Raw genomic sequence first — 13,175 nt, 5'->3', positions numbered from 1 at the left:
CCAGCTAGGTGGTGTTTCGAGCTAGGACTTGTTGGGAGTGTCTGTCCAGTTAGGTGGTGTTTCTAGCTAGGACATGATGGGAGTGTATGTCCAGTTAGGTGGTGTTTCTAGCTAGGACATGATGGGAGTGTCACACCAGTTAGGTGGTGTTTCTAACTAAGACATGTTGGGAGTCTCCATCCAGTTAGGTGGTGTTTCTGTCTAGGACATGTTGGGAGTGTCTGTCCAGTTAGGTGGTGTTTCCGGCTAGGACATGTTGGGAGTGTCTGTACAGTTAGGTGGAGTTTCTAGCTAGAACATGATGGGAGTGTCAGACCAGTTGGGTGGTGTTTCTATTTAGGACATGTTGGGAGTGTATGTCCAGTTAGGTGGTGTATAACTCGGTTGGTAGAGCGGCCGTGCCAGCAACTTGAGGGTTGCAGGTTCGATTCCCGCTTCCGCCATCCTAGTCACTGCCGTTGTGTCCTTGGGCAAGACACTTTACCCACCTGCTCCCAGTGCCAACCACACTGGTTTAAATGTAACTTAGATATTGGGTTTCACTATGTAAAGCGCTTTTAGTCACTAGAGAAAAGCGGTATATAAATATAATTCACTTCACTTCACTTCTAGTTAGGACATGATGGGAATGTCTGTCCAGTTAGGTGGTGTTTATAGTTAGGACATGATGGGAATATATGTCCAGTTAGGTGGTGTTTCTAGCTATGACCTGATGGGAGTGTCTGACCAGTTAGGTGGTGTTTCTAGCTAGGACATGATGGGAGTGTCTGTACAGTTAGGTGGAGTTTCTAGCTAGAACATGATGGGAGTGTCTGTCCAGTTAGGTGGTGTTTCTAGATAGGACTTGATGGGAGTGTATGTCCAGTTAGGTGGTGTTTCTAGCTAGGACTTGTTGGGAGTGTCCGTCCAGTTAGGTGGTGTTTCTAGCTAGGACATGATGGGAGTGTATGTCCAGTTAGGTGGTGTTTCTAGCTAGGACTTGTTGGGAGTGTCCGTCCAGTTAGGTGGTGTTTCTAGCTAGGACATGATGGGAGTGTATGTCCAGTTAGGTGGTGTTTCTAGCTAGGACTTGTTGGGAGTGTCCGTCCAGTTAGGTGGTGTTTCTAGCTAGGACATGATGGGAGTGTATGTCCAGTTAGGTGGTGTTTCTAGCTAGGACATGATGGGAGTGTATGTCCAGTTAGGTGGTGTTTCTAGCTAGGACATGATGGGAGTGTATGTCCAGTTAGGTGGTGTTTCTAGCTAGGACATGATGGGAGTGTCCGTCCAGTTAGGTGGTGTTTCTAGCTAGGACATGTTGGGAGTGTCCGTCCAGTTAGGTGGTGTTTCTAGCTAGGACATGATGGGAGTGTATGTCCAGTTAGGTGGTGTTTCTAGCTAGGACTTGTTGGGAGTGTCTGTCCAGTTAGGTGGTGTTTCTAGCTAGGACATGATGGGAGTGTATGTCCAGTTAGGTGGTGTTTCTAGCTAGGACATGATGGGAGTGTCACACCAGTTAGGTGGTGTTTCTAACTAAGACATGTTGGGAGTCTCCATCCAGTTAGGTGGTGTTTCTGTCTAGGACATGTTGGGAGTGTCTGTCCAGTTAGGTGGTGTTTCCGGCTAGGACATGTTGGGAGTGTCTGTACAGTTAGGTGGAGTTTCTAGCTAGAACATGATGGGAGTGTCAGACCAGTTGGGTGGTGTTTCTATTTAGGACATGTTGGGAGTGTATGTCCAGTTAGGTGGTGTATAACTCGGTTGGTAGAGCGGCCGTGCCAGCAACTTGAGGGTTGCAGGTTCGATTCCCGCTTCCGCCATCCTAGTCACTGCCGTTGTGTCCTTGGGCAAGACACTTTACCCACCTGCTCCCAGTGCCAACCACACTGGTTTAAATGTAACTTAGATATTGGGTTTCACTATGTAAAGCGCTTTTAGTCACTAGAGAAAAGCGGTATATAAATATAATTCACTTCACTTCACTTCTAGTTAGGACATGATGGGAATGTCTGTCCAGTTAGGTGGTGTTTATAGTTAGGACATGATAGGAATGTATGTCCAGTTAGGTGGTGTTTCTAGCTATGACCTGATGGGAGTGTCTGACCAGTTAGGTGGTGTTTCTAGCTAGGACATGATGGGAGTGTCTGTCCAGTTAGGTGGTGTTTCTAGATAGGACTTGATGGGAGTGTATGTCCAGTTAGGTGGTGTTTCTAGCTAGGACTTGTTGGGAGTGTCCGTCCAGTTAGGTGGTGTTTCTAGCTAGGACATGATGGGAGTGTATGTCCAGTTAGGTGGTGTTTCTAGCTAGGACATGATGGGAGTGTATGTCCAGTTAGGTGGTGTTTCTAGCTAGGACATGTTGGGAGTGTATGTCCAGTTAGGTGGTGTTTCTAGCTAGGACTTGTTGGGAGTGTCCGTCCAGTTAGGTGGTGTTTCTAGCTAGGACATGATGGGAGTGTATGTCCAGTTAGGTGGTGTTTCTAGCTAGGACTTGTTGGGGGTGTCCGTCCAGTTAGGTGGTGTTTCTAACTAGGACATGATGGGAGTGTATGTCCAGTTAGGTGGTGTTTCTAGCTAGGACATGATGGGAGTGTATGTCCAGTTAGGTGGTGTTTCTAGCTAGGACATGATGGGAGTGTCCGTCCAGTTAGGTGGTGTTTCTAGCTAGGACATGTTGGGAGTGTATGTCCAGTTAGGTGGTGTTTCTAAATAGGACATGATTGGAGTGTCAGACCAGTTAGGTGGTGTTTCTAGCTAGGACATGTTGGGAGTGTATGTCCAGTTAGGTGGTGTTTCTAGCTAGGACATGATTGGAGTGTCAGACCAGTTAGGTGGTGTTTCTAGCTAGGACATGTTGGGAGTGTATGTCCAGTTAGGTGGTGTTTCTAGCTAGGACTTGTTGGGAGTGTCCGTCCAGCTAGGTGGTGTTTCGAGCTAGGACTTGTTGGGAGTGTCTGTCCAGTTAGGTGGTGTTTCTAGCTAGGACATGATGGGAGTGTATGTCCAGTTAGGTGGTGTTTCTAGCTAGGACATGATGGGAGTGTCACACCAGTTAGGTGGTGTTTCTAGCTAGGACATGTTGGGAGTGTATGTCCAGTTGGGTGGTGTTTCTAGCTGGGAGTGTCTGCGAGGCATCAAGAAATCTCTCCTTTCCTGGGACCACAGTTACACCCGTTAAAAGCCCCTCCAACACAGAGTCTCATAAGCCCGAGTGTTGAGTGAGGGCCCCCCAGCAGAATCAGCGCCACTCTGTTGCCATGGTTACCGCACATTATGTCACCGGGATGCAACATGATCTCGTTGCTTGTCCATAATGGACGTGACAGCGTAGCACAGAGACGTCCAGGCTGCACTTTTAGCGAGTCAGTCCGAGGATGTGACCAAATGTGTCAAGATTATATCAATAAAAATAATATTTCATCACCCCACCTCGTCCAAATCTCCCCAAACTTGTCTTGTTCGTTTGTGCTGCTAGCATTTTGGGTCTAACTATTATAGTTTCAAGTTATTCAAGAATTATGATTAACAACCAGCTTCGTGAAATGTTAATAACATAAAAGCTATAATAGTGGGGAGATTTGGACAAAGTTGGGGGTCCTAGTTATGATTAATAAGATGTAAAATAATAGGGCTGTGTGAATCTTTGGCCACCGCACGGTTCAATTCAATTCTTAGTGGTAAGGATTCGATTCAGAATTGATTCTGGATTCAAAATCAATACTTTTTAATAACACTGGGTGCCAGTTCTATATTTGCCTACATTCCTCCATAAATTAGATAAACAGCTGTGATCAATTTCTATATAACTTCAAATAAAGCCGGTTTTGTTGAATAAAATTCTACTCATACATTTAATAAAGTCAAATACAAATAAGGCAACAAGAGAAGTATCCAACGCTTCTCTTTTCTAAAGTCAATGTGTACGGCAGATATAGATCATCTACATCAACAATATGATTTGTCTGAGTGGCTGGACAGGACAGATTAAAACAAGAAAAGAAAGAACACTTTTTTTTTTTCTTATCAATTTTTTATCTTTTTGAAAGGCTTAAGAATTGTTACAAATAAAAATTGCAATTGATTCTTTTCTTTTTTTTGACACCCCTATTAAATACACAATAATTACATAAAAAACATAACATGTAAATAACTCAAAGACTGTAACAGCACAAACGATTGGGACAAGTTTGGAAAGATTTTGAAATATTTGGGGGTCTAGTTATGATTAGTAACATGTTAATAATATACAAGTTAATAACAATAAAAAAAAAAAAAAAACGTTGATAACTTCAAAACTATAATAGACCAAAAATGTTTGCAGCACAAACAATTGGGAAAAGTTTGGGAGATTTTTGAAATATTTGGGGATCTAGTTATGATTATTAACATATTAATTACACGTTAATAAAAATTAAAAACAACAACATAAAACGTTAATAACTTAAAAACTATAATAGTTAGACCAAAAATGTTCATAGCACAAACGATTAGGACAAGTTTGGAAAGATTTTGAAATATTTGGGGGTCTAGTTATGATTATTAACATGTTAATTACACGTTAACAACAATAAAAATAAAAATAAACGTTCATTACTTCACTTTATTAGACCAAAAACATTTGCAGCACAAACGTTTTGGACAAGTTTGGAAATATTGTGAAATATTTGGTGGTGTAGTTATGATTATTAACATGTTAAATACACGTTAATTACAATAATCAGAAAAACAAAACAAAAGGTTGATAACTTCAAAACTATAATAAACCAAAAATGTTTGCAGCACAAACGATTGGGAAAAGTTTGGGAGATTTTGAATTATTTAGGGGTCTAGTTATTATTATTAACATGTTAATTACACGTTAATAACAACAAAAAACAACATAAAACGTAAATAACTTGAAAACTACAACAGATAGACCAAAATGTTTGCAGCACAAACGATTGGGACAAGTTTGGAAATATTTAGAATTATTCCGGGGTGTAGTTATGATTATTAACATGTTAAATACACGTAAATAACGGTTAAAAAAAAACCCATAAAATGTTATTAACCTAAAAACTATAATAGTTAGACCAAAAATGTTCACAGCACAAACGATTGGGACAAGTTTGGAAAGATTTTGAAATATTTGGGGGTCTAGTTATGATTAGTAACATGTTAATAACATACAAGTTAATAACAATAAAAAAAAAAAAAAACGTTGATAACTTCAAAACTAAATAGACCAAACATGTTTGCAGCACAAACAATTGGGAAAAGTTTGGGGGATTTTTGAAATATTTGGGGATCTAGTTATGATTATTAACATGTTAATTACACGTTAATAACAATTAAAAACAACAACATAAAACGTTAACTTAAAAACTATAATAGTTAGACCAAAAATGTTCATAGCACAAACGATTGGGACAAGTTTGGAAAGATTTTGAAATATTTGGGGGTCTAGTTATGATTATTAACATGTTAATTACACGTTAACAACAATAAAAATAAAAATAAACGTTCATTACTTCACTTTATTAGACCAAAAACATTTGCAGCACAAACGTTTTGGACAAGTTTGGAAATATTGTGAAATATTTGGTGGTGTAGTTATGATTATTAACATGTTAAATACACGTTAATTACAATAATAAGAAGAAAAAAAACCAAAAGGTTGATAACTTCAAAACTATAATAAACCAAAAATGTTTGCAGCACAAACGATTGGGAAAAGTTTGGGAGATTTTGAATTATTTAGGGGTCTAGTTATTATTATTAACATGTTAATTACACGTTAATAACAATAAAAAAAACAACATAAAACATAAATAACTTGAAAACTACAACAGATAGACCAAAATGTTTGCAGCACAAATGATTGGGACATGATTATTATGATTATTAACATGTTAAATACACGTAAATAACGCTAAAAAAAACAACATAAAATGTTATTAACCTAAAAACTATAATGGTTAGACCAAAAATGTTCAAAGCACAAACGATTGGGACAAGTTTGGAAAGATTTTGAAATATTAGTTAGTTAATAACAATTAAAAAAATCCAACATAACATGTTAATAACTTAAAAACTATAATAGATAGACCAAAATGTTTGCAGCACAAACGATTGGGACGAGTTTGGAAATATTTTGAATTATTTGGGGGTGTTGTTATGATTATTAACATGTGTACGGCAATAACGATTAAAAAACAACATAAAACGTTAATAACTTAAAAACTATAATAGTTAGACCAAAAATGTTTGCAGCACAAACGATTAGGACAAGTTTGGAAAGATTTTGAATTATGTAGGGGGTGTAGTTATGATTCTTAACATGTTAATTACATGTTAATAACAATTAAAAAAACAACATAAAACGTTAATAACTTAACAACTATAATAGTTAGACCCAAAATGTTTGCAGCACAAATGACTAGGACAAGTTTGGAAACATTTTGAATTATTTGGGGGTGTAGTTATGATTATTAATATGTTAAATGCACGTTAATGTCACGACTTGAACTATGGCGTGATTTGTTCCCCCTTGGTGCAAATGATTTGAACCATACGTGGCATGAAGGGGAGTACATGATTTATTTTTAACACTCAAAAAAAAGAAACAAACAAAAGGCGCTCACAGTGGAGGTACAAAACTTGACTATAAACACAAAACTTGCACAACGGCAGAAACTATGAACAATGAAACAAAACTTGCAAACTATGGCATGAATAAAGAAAACTTACTTGGACGAGAAAACGGCATAAAAAAGCGCAGCAAGGGTCATAAGGGTGTGTGGAGAGCGTGTCAGGGGTATGATGTCGCCAGAAAGACAAACTGAAAACAATGAACTTAAATACTACAGACATGATTAGCGAAAACAGGTGCGTGACTCAAAATGTGAAACAGGTGCGTGATGTGACAGGTGAAAACTAATGGTTGCTATGGTGACAAAACAAGAGTGCACAATGAGTCCAAACGTCGAACAGGTGAAACTAATGGGTAACCATGGAAACAAGACAAGGGAGTGAAAAGCAGGAACTAAAATGAGTCCAAAACCAGACAGCACATGGCCAAACAAAAACATGATCAACACAGACATGACAGTTAATAACAATAAAATTTTAAAAAAAAAACATAAAACGTTAATAACTTAAAAACTATAATAGTTAGACCCAAAATGTTTGCAGCACAAACGATTAGGACAAGTGTGGAAACATTTTAAATTATTTGGGGGTGTAGTTATGATTATTAATATGTCAAATACACATTAATAACAATACAAATTAAAAAAAACAAAACATAAAACGTAAATAACTTAAAAACTATACTAGTTAGACCAAAAATGTTTGCAGTACAAACGATTAGGACAAGTTTGGAAAGATTTTGAATTATGGAGGGGTGTCGTTATGATTATTAATATGTTAAATACACATTAATAACAATAAAATAACAATATAAAACGTTATTAACTTAAAAACTATGATAGTTAGACCAAAATGTTTGCAGCACAAAAGATTGAGACAAGTTTGCAGTATAATTATTAACATGTTATTAACATGTTACTAACATGTTATTAACATGTTACTACATGTTATTAACATGTTAATAACATACACGTTGACAAAAAAAAGAAAACGATAACTTAAAAACTTTAAAAGACCAAAAATGTTTGCAGCACAAACGGTTGGGACAAGTTTGTGAGATTTGGACAAAGTGGGCGGGGCAACTCACTTCTTGATAGAAAGTTTGGACATATTGAAGTGAGGGTGGGTGACATGTGTGGCGTCACAGAGTGCACCTTTGGGTGTTGTGGCCCAAACAGCGCATGTTGCCACAGCAAACAGAGATGGTGTGCAATGTCTACATGGCTGTGAGACACGTGCACGCCATTGTTGTGCTCGTGTCTCGCACAAAGTTGTTATTTCATGTAAGCTGCTACCTTCCCGCTCAGAGGGTGAGACCGCAGTTGGGAGTGAAGGGGACTGTTGTGTTACTAGAGAGCAGGAAATAACTGTAGCTGCGGGTCATTGTATTCTCAGGGACTGTTCCGAGAAGTTGGTCCTCATGTAAGAAAAACACTTTTTGGGGGTGACTGCAGCGGCCATTTCAGTGAAGGTTGACTAGACCTGCTGAGCCACACCCACAGCACCACATGTGCATTAATAACTACAGGTGTCCCAATGCAACTTTTTCATTTTCAATATTTAGAGCTTTAAGTATTGGCCAATACCAATATTGATCGGTAGAAAAGCGCTATACAAGTATAACCCATTTATTATTGGGACGGCGTGGCGCAGTGGGAGAGTGGCCGTGCGCGACCCGAGGGTCCCTGGTTCAATCCCCACCTAGTACCAACCTCGTCATGTCCGTTGTGTCCTGAGCAAGACACTTCACCCTTGCTCCTGATGGGTGCTGGTTAGCGCCTTGCATGGCAGCTCCCTCCATCAGTGTGTGAATGTGTGTGTGAATGGGTAAATGTGGAAGTAATGTCAAAGCGCTTTGAGTACCTTGAAGGTAGAAAAAGCGCTATACAAGTACAACCCATTTATCATTTATTTATTTAAGTGAAATGAGTCAAACAGAAAGCAATGGTAGCTATGAAAAACACTAACTATTATTAACCGCCTGAAATTGACTTACGCTGTCTTTAAGTTGAAGTGGAGTGGTAATTGTTGTTTTTTTTGCTAGTAACACCTAGTGGTCACAAGAATTCACCAAGTTAACGATGCAGTAAGTCGAACAATGCGGACACATTTGTTACTGGATACTTTCTAATATCATAGACTTTGTATGAGTAAGTCAGTGTTGGCGCTAGGAATGATCAAAATGGGGTCCCAGGGACCCCATGAAGTCATAAAAATGGGGTCCTACAGTAAATTTTTGGGGTCCCACTTTTTTGTTAGCGTTTTGAAAACAAATGATAAATGTATGCATTATCCTGTTACAGTATATCTCACACTAATACAGTATATCTCACACTAATACAAAAGGGGAAAAAAATGTATGCATATGTAAATTTATTCAGTTATAAACATTCATTCATTTTCTTCTTTCCTTCATGGATCTAAACTTTACCGCTGCTGGTAGTTTTTTCTATATTTGTATTTAATAAGTTGTAGGTGGGGCAGCACGGTGGCGGAGGGGTTAGTGCATGTGCCTCAGGTCCTGAGTAGTCCTGGGTTCAATCCTGCGCTCGGGATCTTTCTGTGTGGAGTTTGCATGTTCTCCCCGTGACTGTGTGGGTTCCCTCCGGGTACTCCGGCTTCCTCCCACCTCCAAGGACATGCACCTGGGGATAGGTTGATTGGCAACACTAAATTGGCCCTAGGGTGTGAATGTTGTCTGTCTATCTGTGTTGGCCCAATGATGAGGTGGCAACTTGTCCAGGGTGTACACCGTCTTCCGCCTGAATGCAGCCGAGATAGGCTCCAGCACCCCCCCGCGACCCCAAAAAGGGACAAGCGGTAAAAAATGGATGGATGGAAGTTGTAGGTGTATTTATTTCAGTATAAAAGTGTCATGAAATGATGATAATGGTGTGCCAGGGCATACATACATTATTTATTTAACGCTTAAATCTCTAGAGTCTACATCAACTTCAGATCTATCCGTCAATTCTTAGGTTTTTGGTTATTTTTTTTGTTTTCTGCCCTTTTTGTCAGAGAAAAGTATGTTTTTTTTAATGGCAAACACACAAAATATGCGAAATCTTCCACAAAAAATATTTTCCAAAGTGGAATATTTGATGTGAAGTAATCAGAACCTTGTATAGGTCAATAATTCATAAAAACATTGATTTTAATTCAATATTATGTTTTGAGCAATGACAGTTTTAAAGAAAAAAAAACTAAAAATATTATGTTTTGAAAATACTATGTTTTGAGCAATGACAGTTTTAAAGACAAAAAAAGAAAAAATATTTTTCAAAGTGGAATATTTGATGTGAAGTAATCGGAACCTTGTATAGGTCAATAATTCATAAAAACATTGATTTTAATTCAATATTATGTTTTGAGCAATGACAGTTTTAAAGAAAAAAAAAACAGCTTTGTTTTATTAGTCAACATTGCAACTTTTTCTAAATTACATTTCACCTGTAAGCTTTTTTATTCCACTTTTGTTATATTTTTGTTTATTTTAATAGTATTTTTAGAATTTGCTGTGGGCCTTTAAAACATTAGCTGCGGGCTGCAAATGGCCACAGGGCCACACTTTTGACACCCCTGCTATAGATAATAAATAATTAAATCTGATAAGTCTATGGATAAAAAGCAGAGCCTGGCGACGCATGCGCGTTCATCATAACGCATCTCTGCTTCAGTAAACAATGACGGTGATGATGTCAGCGATGCGAGCGACACTTGCTAACTTGTCAGCCACTTCTCCAAGAGACTCCTGTTAAAACATTTCTCGCACATTAACACTTCAAAAGGCACATATTTGCCCCGTTTGTTGAACTGCAAAGTATGTTTTTGGGGTGGAGGTTAACTTGAAGCTAACAGCTAGCCTGTCTCCATCCTCGGACGATGTCGCTCCAGCGGGAGATAAAAGTGAAGTTTCCATGGACTCACAAAGACTAAAACAAGTCATTTACTGGAGACATGGTACAGGATGAAGTTAAAAAGGTGGACTTTACACTCACCTTCGTGTTTACCATCAAGTCTTTCTTTTGACAGCTCCTCCCAGTAAAGTTGTCCGAGTGCAAACTGAGGCAGTATTTGTCATTGATAAAACTTTCGGCAAATCAAAATTTACGACCAATAAAAACGCATCAAACGGGGACGGAAATTTGATCTGGCAAATATAAACAAAACAAAACACCGGCGGAAAGCGATAATCGATCAAATTAAAAAAACCTGCAAACCGGGCAGTAAATTTAAAAAAAAAAAATCTGCGTCTGGGGGACACGCGGCCTTCTGGAATTCCATCCATCCATCCATTTTCTACCGCTTATTCCCTTTGATTGCGCGTCCTTTCTGATTTCAATGCGTAAAAAGACACAAAAAGTGCGTTAACGCCAACACTGTGTAAGTAATATGCAAATATAATTATTTGATATTTGTTTATATTGACAATAGTACTGTTTTTTTGTTCAATGATTATTACCTATGTCTAGCTTGTGTGCTATTGTGTGCTTAACTGTTGTGTAGCTGCTAGCTCCCAGCAGCCTATAGCCTGACATGATTACCTTTTGTAAATTACTTTTGTAAAATAGAAGAAATTGTGTGTTTACTGGAGGACATTTAGATGTTAACTGGCTGTCCAGTTTTGCACAAGTAAACATGCTGCTTGTATCACACATGATATCACACACAAGTAAACATGTTGCAGGACTGCTCATATCGCACATGATATCACAAAAGTAAACACGCCGCAGGACTACTTGTATCGCACACGATATCACACACACAAGTAAACACTCAATACTGCTTGCATTGGACATGACATCGCACCCAAATAAACCGGCAGCAGGACTGCTTGTATCACACATGATATGACATGCAAGTAAACAGGCTATGAGATGCTTGTATCGCACATGATATCACACGCAAGTAAACAGGCTGCAGGACTGCTTGTGTCGCACATGATATCACACACAAGTAAACACTCTTCAAGACTGCTTGTATCGCACATGGTATCACACAAAAGTAAACACGCTGCAGGACTGCTTGCATCGGACATGATATCGCACAGAAATAAACAGGCAGCAGGACTGCTTGTATCACACATGCTAACACACACAAGTAAACACGCTGCAGGACTGCTTGCATCGGACATGATATCGCACAGAAATAAACACGCTGCAGGACTGCTGGTATCACACATGATATCACACACAAGTAAACACTCTGCAGGACTGCTTGTATCCCACATGATATCACACATTTTACATGCATGTAGATATCAGGACCTATCAGGACAACTTTAGCGATAAAGTGAACTTCCATCAACTGGGAAGTAGGTGCTTACATAACAAACATGGTGTGTTGTTATATTTACAAGTTGTGTTTAGTTGTTCAGTTCATTCAGAGTGAAAACAGCTCTATTGTTCCTAGTTTTTACTTGCAGCCTGGTTGAGGTCTGGGCTTGTTGGAAAGGTTCTCCAAGGTAACCCTGCCAGTTTGTTGAAGAGCAACTATCATTCCTGGCTTTTGTTGCAGCACACAAACTCCCACGGGTGGTCCCCACAATGTATAGGGGGGCGGCTGCTTTACGTGCGTGTCCAGACAGACACACAATATGTGTGCGTACAATGTTATGTAGATAGACACACAAAATGTGTGCATACAATGTTGTGTAGATAGACATACAAAATGTGTGCATACAATGTGGTGTAGATAGACATACAAAATGTGTGCATACAATGTTGTGTAGATAGACATACAAAATGTGTGCGTACAATGTTCTTGAGCCTCACAAGCTGTTAACTTGGTCCCTCATGCGCTGGCGTCAGGACGCTTGACAAGGTAAGAAGTTTGAATGATGAACGTTCACTCTCACTGTGTTTGCATCATCAATCATGGTCCCACCTGTGTCCATCCCACCTCACTGCTTTTATGTCAGAAGTTACACCAGGGGTGTGCCAACCTTTTACACTAAGGGCCGCACACTGGAGGAAAAAAATTTTTAAATTAAAAAAAAAAAAAAAAAAAAAATATATATATATATATATATATATATATATATATATATATATATATCGGTATCTATATATATATATATATATATATATATATATATGTGTATATAAGTGTATTATGTATATGCATATAAAAATGTATATATGTGTGTGTGTATATGTATATATGTATATCCATCCATCCATTTTCTACCGCTTGTCCCTTTCGGGGTGGCGGGGGGTGTATATAGGTATATACATACGCACATATGTATATATGTAAATATATTTGTTATATACATGTTTATTAATTTACATACATACAGTCAAATATGACAACAGAGACACCGGACTGTTGACCAACTTAAGCTGTACATCAAGCAAGAATGGGAAAGAATTCCACCTGAAAAGCTTCAAAAATTGGTCTCCTCAGTGTTGTTAAAAGGAAAGACCATGTAACACAGTGGTAAAAATGCTCCTGTGACAACTTTTTTGCAATATGTTGCTGCCATTAAATTCTAAGTTAATGATTATTTGCAAAAAAAAAAATGGTTTCTAGGTTCCAACATTAAATATCTTGTCTTTGTTAAA

At 38.3% G+C, this 13,175-nt stretch overlaps 1 protein-coding gene across 1 annotated transcript in view; it reads left to right on the top strand.

Moving 5' to 3' along the window:
- Nucleotides 1-13,175, top strand: part of cftr (CF transmembrane conductance regulator) — a 109,280-nt gene that overhangs the window by 48,298 nt on the left and 47,807 nt on the right. The gene's annotated exons all lie outside the window — the stretch shown is intronic.

The sequence above is a fragment of the Nerophis lumbriciformis genome, linkage group LG29 (genome assembly GCF_033978685.3).
Source record: "Nerophis lumbriciformis linkage group LG29, RoL_Nlum_v2.1, whole genome shotgun sequence".
In the NCBI taxonomy this organism is placed as follows: Eukaryota; Metazoa; Chordata; class Actinopteri; order Syngnathiformes; family Syngnathidae; genus Nerophis; species Nerophis lumbriciformis.
Note: the sequence above shows the minus strand (reverse complement) of the source record. Positions and strands in the feature narration are given on the sequence as shown.